At 41.6% G+C, this 8,915-nt stretch overlaps 1 pseudogene; it reads left to right on the top strand.

The window, feature by feature from the left end:
• The first annotated feature begins 7,298 nt into the window (after nucleotides 1–7,298).
• Nucleotides 7,299–8,678, top strand: LOC122434314 (annotated as a pseudogene).
• Nucleotides 8,679–8,915: the final 237 nt, after the last annotated feature.

Raw genomic sequence — 8,915 nt, forward strand, 5'->3', positions numbered from 1 at the left:
GAGAGTAGCATTGATGTATACACACTACAATGAATAAACTAGACAGCTAGCGGGAAGCTGTGGTAGAGCATGGGGGGGCTCAGCTCAGTGCTCTGTGATGACCTAGAGGGGTGGGATGGCGGAGGGAAGGAGGCTCAAGGGGGAAGGGCCATATGTATATACATAGCGTAAACATATGGGATACACACACACACACACACACACACACACACACACCCCTGTGATTTACTTTGTTGAACAGCAGAAACACATTATAAAGCAACTATAAATAAATAAATAAATACTAATAAATAGGCAGTCTGATACGGCTTTCAGTCTGACTGCCTATGAGAAGGTGAATCCTTCCAGTGGCCAGAGGAAGCCTGGAAGCACACACTTTACACCTTGGAGGAGCCTTGAGAAGACGGCTGCTCTGGCCAATACCTTGGTTGTTTGCAGCCTGAGAGACCCTGAGCCAGAGGACCTAGGGAAGCCATTCTTAGTTTTCTGATCCACAGAAACTGAGATAACTATTAAAATGCTATTTTAAAGAGTAAGTTTTGAGGGCACTCTGTTACTAATCCATAAATAATAAATACAATGGACATACAGTAAAAGGTATGATTGCATATATGACTACTTTTTTAAGGAAATGTAAAGCATTGATAATAAATTAGTGATAATTTTGAGTGAGGACCTATATCCAGAGTGAAGAAGAGAAGTGAAGTGAAAGTCGCTTAGTCGTGTCCAACTCTTTGCGACCCCATGGACTATATAGTCCATGGAATTCTCCAGGCCAGAATACTGGAGTTCCCTTATCCAGGGAACATTCCCAACCCAGGGATCGAACCCAGGTCTCCCACATTGCAGGCAGAATAGCATTTATCAAACTAGTTGTATTTATTCATCCATATCAGAACTATTATATTTAGAAGCAACTCAGCGACAGGCAGAATTCAAGATGAAAAAAAAAATACCTACTTTAATAGAGTTTATAATCTAGCATTGGGTGAGAGTGATGAGGACAAACATCAAGTCCAGAAACACGTGATTAATAAATTCAGGCAAAATAAAACTGAGTTACAATCTGTAGACACCCTGGCCATGGGAGTGAAGCATCTCTTTTGAAAGCCTCTTGCAATCTGTAACCACTGAGTTGAATTCACACTGATGAGAATTCACACTGATTTGGCCATGGGAAAATCTGTGGGCCGAGCACTGTAGACAGAAAGAATGGCCAGTGCTAAGCTAGGAATAAGAAGATTATGAGCTAGTGGGTGGATCATGTAGAGTGTTTGAATTTTATTCTAAAGGCAGTAGAAAGCCTTTTATAGAGTTTAAACAGAGAGTAGAACATTGCATTTTACATGTTTAGATGGTCACTCTGGCTTCTAAAAAAAAAAAACAAAAAAGAGTTGTGGTGGACAGGAGATTAGGGAAAGGGAGAAAGTTAGGAGACAATACAGGGTTACGTACTTTATTGGCCATGGAGCACCGAGCCAACAAGTTCTTGTATGAGAGGAGGCTGTGAGGCTATAGCAGGCTCACAAGCCGGTCTTAATGTCTTGTCAACATAATCTGAATGACTGGCAAATTGGTTTGTGCATGGGGTGATGTTAGGGGAATAAAAAGAAGTCACATTTGCAGGCAACTTATCTGTTCTGGGGACAGGGTTAAGTTTACTTCTGCTAATCAAAAGAACACTTAAAGATACATTAGACTTGGTATTTTGTGCAAGTAACAACTCCTCATTGCTCAAGAAGAAAATGCAACTTTGATGTTTTTAAAACAGCTGTTAGCATTTTTATGTGTATGTTCATAAGTAAGATTTTTATGACCTTGAAGACTAGCCTCACAGCACTATAAACCAATTAAATGTTAAACATAGTGTCTCTCAACCTTGGTAGTAAGTATTCCACATAGAAACGACTTTTTAACTGCCTTTATGCTAATTAGGATTCTAAGTAAAAAACAAATTAGGAGAAGAGATATACTCTGTTGACTGGCCTTATCAACTGCCATGAAAAAGAAAGAAAATGATCAAATGTGGCATGGGATGGGAAAGTTGAAATGCTTACAGCTGTTACTTTGACAAACTGCTAACTTGATGCTGACTCATAGTCCAATGGGTTATGGAAAACTAAAGAGACCACAAAAGAGAGGCAAAGTAGGAAGTGGGTACAAACTTTACAAAGAAAGTTACAAAGAAGAGAATAAAAGATGTAATTTAATTAAAAACTATTTGGGAGAACTTCCCTGGTGCTCCAGTGGCTAAGGCTCCGTGCTCCCAATGCAAGGGGCCCTGGTTCAATTTCAGGTCAGGGAGCTAGATTCCACATGCCATAACTAACACTGGGTATAGACAAGTAAATAAAAATATATCTTTAAAAATTATTTTTGAACCCAATAGAAAATAAGCCACTTATATTTGACCACTAAAAGAACTATTTTAAGGAGTAGGAAATTGCAACTCACTCTAGTATTCTTACCTGGGAAATCCCATGGCCAGAGGAGCCTGATGGGCTACAGTCCACAGGGTTGCAAAGAGTTGGATGCAACTGAGTGACTAAACAACAGTGATCCTAGTTACTGCCTGAATCCCTGAGGGCAACCACAATGCTGACTTCTAACCTCCATAGAATATCTCTTCCTGTCTTATAAAGGAGTCATAGAGTATATTACTCTTTTATATCTGTCTTCTTTTATTCAATATTACTTATGTGTTGCAAACGGCAACACATTCTCATTGTTGTATAGTATGAGTGTATCACAATGTATTAATTCATTCCATTGTTGATAGATATTTGGATTACTTCCAGATTTTTGTATTATAAATGACAATACCTGCCCTACCCCAGCCTGCATGCTTAGTCACTCAGTCGTGTCTGGCTCTTTGCAACCCCATGGACTGTAGCCTGCCAGGTTCCTCTGTCAGTGGGATTCTCCAGGCAAGAATACTGGAGTGGGTTGCCACTTCCTCCTCTGGGGGGTCATCCTGACCCAGGGAAAGAACCCCGGTCTCTTACATTGCAGGCAGATTCTTTACTGTCTGAGCTACCAGGAAAGCTCAGCCACTTCCAGATTTGGTTATTATAAATGGTGCTGTGATGGATATTCTTAGACTCATAATTCTCTGGAGCATATATGTGAGCGTGGAGGAGTTGGATCATAGAGTGCACATATGTTCAGTTTTAATAGACAATGTTAAACTATTTTCCCAAGTACCTATACCAATGAACACTCTGACCAGCAGTATCTGAGAATTCTAGTTGCTCCACATTCTTGACACTGTCAGGTTATTTTTTTAATTAATTTAAATTAAATGGAATATAACTGCTTTACAATATTGTGCTAGTTTCTGCCATATATCAACATGAATCACCCATAGGTATACATATGTCCCCTCCTTCTTGAAGCTCCCTCCATACCTCTGCACCCCTCTAGGTTGTCACACAGCATGAGGTTGAACTCCCTGTGTTATACAACAACTTCCCACTGGCTCTATTTCACATACGGTAATGCATATGTTTCCATACTACTGTCTCAATTCATCTCTCCCTCTCCTTCCAAATAGTTGTGAATAGAAGAGAAGCGAAAGGCAAAGGAGAAAAGGAAAACAGACCCATTTGAATGCAGAGTTCCAAAGAATAGCAAGGAGAGATACGAAAGCCTTCCTCAGTGATCAATGCAAAGAAATAGAGGAAAACAACAGAATGGGAAAGACTAGAGATCTCTTCAAGAAAATTAGAGATACCAAGGGAACATTTCATGCAAAGATGGGCTCAATAAAGGACAGAAATGGTATGGACCTAACAGAAGCAGAAGATATTAAGAAGAGGTGGCAAGAATACACAGAACAACTATACAAAAAAGATCTTCATGACCCAGATAATCACGATGGTGTGATCAGTCACCTAGAGCCAGACATCCTGGAGTGTGAAGTCAAGTGGGCCTTAGGAAGTATCACTACAAACAAAGCAAGTTGGATGGAATTCCAGCTGAGCTCTTTCAAATCCTGAAAGATGATGCTGTGAAAGTGCTGCACTCAATATGCCAGCAAATCTGGAAAACTCAGCAGTGGCCACAGGACTGGAAAAGGTCAGTTTTCATTCCAATCCCCACAAAAGGGCAATGCCAAAGAATGTTCAAACTACTGCACAATTGTACTCATCTCACACGCTAGCAAAGCAATGCTCAAAATTCTCCAAGGCAGGCTTCAACAGTACATGAACCAAGAACTTCCAGATGTATAAGCTAGATTTGGAAAAGGGAGAGGAACCAGAAATCAAATTGCCAACATCCGCTGGATCCTAGAAAAAGCAAGAGTTCCAGAAAAGCATATACTTCTGCTTTATTGACTATGCCAAAGCCTTTGACTGTGTGGATCACAACAAACTGTGGAAAATTCTTCAAGAGATGGGAATACCAGACCACCCCACCTGCCTCTTGAGAAATCTGTCTGCAGGTCAAGAAGTGACAATTAGAACTGGACATGGAGCAGCAGACTGGTTCCAAATCAGGAAAGGAGTACGTCAAGGCTGTATATTGTCACCCTGCTTATTTAATTTATATGCAGAGTACACCATGAGAAATGCTGGGCTGGATGAAGCACAAGCTGGAATCAAGAATGCTGGGAGAAATATCAATAACCTCAGATATTCAGATGACACCACCCTTAAGGCAGAAAGTGAAGAAGAACTAAAGAGCCTCTTGATGAAAGTGAAAGAGGAGAGTGAAAAAGTTGGCTTAAAACTCAACATTCATAAAACTAAGATCATGGCACCTGGTCCCATCATTTCATGGCAAATGGATGGGGAAACAGTGATAGACTTTATTTTTTTGGGCTCCAAAATCACTGCAGATGGTGATTGCAGCCATGAAATTAAAAGACACTTGCTCCTTGGAAGAAAAGTTATGACCAACCGAGATAGTATATTAAAAAGCAGAGACATTACTTTGCCACCAAAAGTCCGTCTAGTCAAAGCTATGGTTTTTCCTGTAATCATGTGTGGATGTGACAGTTGGATTATAAAGAAAGCTGAGCACTGAAGAGTTGATGCTTTTGAACTGTGGTGTTGGAGAAGACTCTTGAGAGTCCCTTGGACTGCAAGGAGATCAAACCAGTCCATCCTAAAGGAAATCAGTCCTGAATATTCATTGGAAGGACTGATGCTGAAGCTGAAACTCCAATACTTTGGCTACCTGATGCGAAGAACTGACTCATTTGAAAAGACCCTGATGCCGGGAAAGATTGAAGGAGGGAGGAGAAGGGGACAACAGAATTGAGATGGTTGGATGGCATCACCAACTCTATGGACATGAGTTTGAGTAAACTCCGGGAGTTGGTGATAGACAGTGAGGCCTGGCATGCTGCAGTCCATGGAGTCACAAAGAGTCAGACATGACTGAGCGACTGAACTGAACTGAACTCTCCTTTCCCCACTGTGTCCACAAGTCTGTTATGCCTGTCTCTATAGTCTATTCCTGCCCTGCAAATAGCTTCATCAGTACCATCTTTCTAGATTCCATATATATGCATTAATGTATGATATTTGTTTCTCTCTTTCTGACTTACTTCACTCTGTGTAATAGGGTCTAGGTTCCTCCACTATGTTTTTACATTTTAGTCAAGCTAATAGGAAACAGAAAAAAATTATTATATGTTTGACACAACTGATGAACTGTAAGAAATGAGACTAGAGTTTACCTTGCTCCAAGGAACATTTCTCTTTAAAGGATCCAAGACTGATGGCATTCAGTCCATGAATTTACAATTTACTTTTGTAAATACTAGTTGATGGAAGAGTTAATAACGTTTTCATCACCATGATTAAGTTTTTGCTATTTACCTTTTACAATCTTTACATGAAGCATGAAATCCTTAAATAGGACTACAAATTGGAATGAAAGCTTTAGCAGCCTTGACAATGTAAAATAAAGGAAAAGCTGATGATAGATGAGAAGTGGAAGAAAAAAACAGAAAAAAGGGGGGATATATTCATCTCACAATATAGAAAGTAGAAAAATGACAGTTAAAACTTGATAGGGCATTACATAGAGATTAAGGTGCCTTATTTAAAGCTGCAAAAGCAAACAATAAAAACAATAATAATAACATGGGGAATATATGGAGAAAGTGGAGTTTTATGTATATTATTCAAAGTTATAATAGCAATCAATAGGAAATCGTACAGTTTGCATAATTAATAAAAAACAGAAGTAAGAGATGGGGAATTAGGGTTAATATTATTGAATAAAATTTATATTTTCATAGAAAGTTGTAAATAGACATAATTTAAAGTTGATAAAGCAAGAACAGATGCATAAGCATATTATTCAGACTTACTAAGATAAACACCCAAAGAACTAAAAAAGGTTAAAGAGGTTGCACCTGGAAAATGGCCCTGAAGGTGTGACAAGCAAGGCCTAGAGATGGTTGCTTTTCATTGTAAATTTTTCTGTACTATTTAATTGTTCACTACCATCTGTATGTATTGGGTTGACCAAAAAGTTCATTCAGGTTTCCATAAGCTGTTCCCCAATGAACTTTTTGGCCAACCCAAAGTTACTTAGCTATAAAAGAATGAAGTTTCAAAAGTAAGATTTATTTGGGGAGATGATCAAGTATAATCCTCTTGCTGTGAGTGATTTCAGCTTTTACTTTGGAGAGAGAAGAAATAAAAGAGAGAATCTTAAATGAGAATGAATATGCATTATGGGATCCAGAAACTGGGAAGCCAGAAAAGAAAAGTGGGGAAGATAAGTTAAGGGGAAAAAAAGGATCACTATCAGGTTGAAAATAAATGGTAAACAAAGATTCTTATTTTACTTAGAATGTTTCCTTCAAAATTCCATCTGATTTGAAATAATTCATGGTTTGAAAACTTGGGCAACCGATCCAGAAATGCTGGTATTAATAGAATGGGCTGACTTTCCAATCTCTCAACTTCCTAGGTCAATTCATGGTTTACACTATTTCCAAATAAATTCTAACGTCAATCTGATCTTATCACGTCCTCCTCAAAGCCTCCAGTGGCTCCTCAATACCTATTCAATTAACTATTACATCCTCACCTTGATATTCTGGGTCCTGAATAATACGGATTCAACATCTAAGTTGCCTATGGTTACACTACTGGTAAGCGTTAACGTGGAAATTTAAATAGAAGCAGCACTGCCTTTGAAGCCTACGCTCTTTCATCCAATATACACAGCCTCTCATGTGAAACTCACATGTGCACATATAAATCCATGTAAGAATGGTCATGGCAGGCCTGCCGTGGGGGGCGGGGCAGGAAGCGCCTGGGGCGGCAGAGCCCATGTCGGCCGTGAGGCGCTCGGGCTACCACCCCGGTGACGGCCTGTCTTATGGCCGCTACTACGGGCCTGGGTGTGGAGATGTGCCTGTGCACCCGCCTCCGCCCATCTACCCCCTGGCGCCCCGAGCCTCCCCAGCCTCCCATTTCCTGGCGGGGCGCGGGGGCGGCCCAGCGGAGACCACCTGGCCAGGGGGAAGGAGGAGGAGGCGATGGCTACTAGGCATCTGGAGGCGCGTCAGAACCAGGTCATGCAGGCAGAGGCCACCAGGAGCAGCCACCATATCCTAGTTACAATTCTATTGGAATTCTGCTGCCCGACCTCGGGCTCCTCACCCAAGTACCGGAAATGCAAATTTCCGGTTTGAATTCTAGAGTTTGAATTCTTATACAAATGGGGGATATGGCCCACCATCCCCCACTGGCCCGGGGAGAAATACTGCCTCATACCCTGGGCCCTATTACACACCTGGGTATGCTCAGACCAATTACTCCACAGAGGTTCCAAGCACTTACCCTTCACCTGGCAACAGCCCAATGCCAGTCTCCTGTTGGATGTACCCCCAGCAGGACTGCCAGACTGAAGCACCCCCTCTTAGGGGGCAGGTTCCAGGATATCCTGCTTCACAGAACACTGGAATGAGTGTACCCCATTACCCTTATGGGGATTAATACCACAACCTGATAAGTGTTCCACAACCAGGACCAACCGTATGACCCCAGAAGGACTCATGGGCTCCTCCAGGTGCTTATGAAATGGGAACCTGGTACCCCTGACCTTCAGCTGCACCCTCGGCATCACTGGGGAGTCTCTACAGGAACGAAGAAAGCACTTCATCGTGGCCTAGCAGTGGCTCTTCTCAGCCACCTCCTTCACCGCCACCCCCACAGCCTAAGGACTCCTCCTATGCCTACAGCCAAGCAGATCAAGGCATGAGCTGGCACAACTTTCCTTGCAGTGTCCATCAGTATGAGTCCTTGGGATAAGTGAACGATGACAGTTCAGAGCTTTTGTATTCCCAGGTCCAGTATAGTGCTGAGCCTCATCTGTACGGTAATGCCACTCACAAACATCCCAGCACTCAAGACCAGGGTAATCATCCTGCTGAAGAGTGTTTATCTTCAGATGAAGGGACTCCCCCAGGCGTGAAAAAAACCATACATGTGCTGGAGAAGGTCCAGTATCTTGAGCAAGAAGTAGAAGAGTTCGTAGGAGAAAAGACAGACAAAGCATACTGGCTTCTGGAAGAGATGCTAACCAAGGAACTTCTGGAACTGGATTCAGTTGAAATTGGGGGCCAGGACTCCATCTGGCAGGCGAGGAAACAGGTGGTTTGTAAAATCCAGGCCACACTGGAAAAATTGGGAAAGAAGGGATTATGAAGGGATTTAGAACAAAGGGGAAGCCTGTTACTAACCTGACCAAAGAACTCTTGATTTTGGTTAATTACCCTCTTTTTGAAATGCCTGTTGACGACAAGAAGCAATACATTCCAACTTTCCTTTGATAGAAAGCTTGAAAAACTGGTAAAGGACTTGGAAGAACAGTTGGGTTATGAGTTGTTTTCAGACCAATGAATGTAACAGGGAGCTCTCGGGTAATCAGTATTGCCAAGTAGA

This window comes from Cervus canadensis, chromosome X (genome assembly GCF_019320065.1).
Source record: "Cervus canadensis isolate Bull #8, Minnesota chromosome X, ASM1932006v1, whole genome shotgun sequence".
NCBI classification, from domain to species: Eukaryota; Metazoa; Chordata; class Mammalia; order Artiodactyla; family Cervidae; genus Cervus; species Cervus canadensis.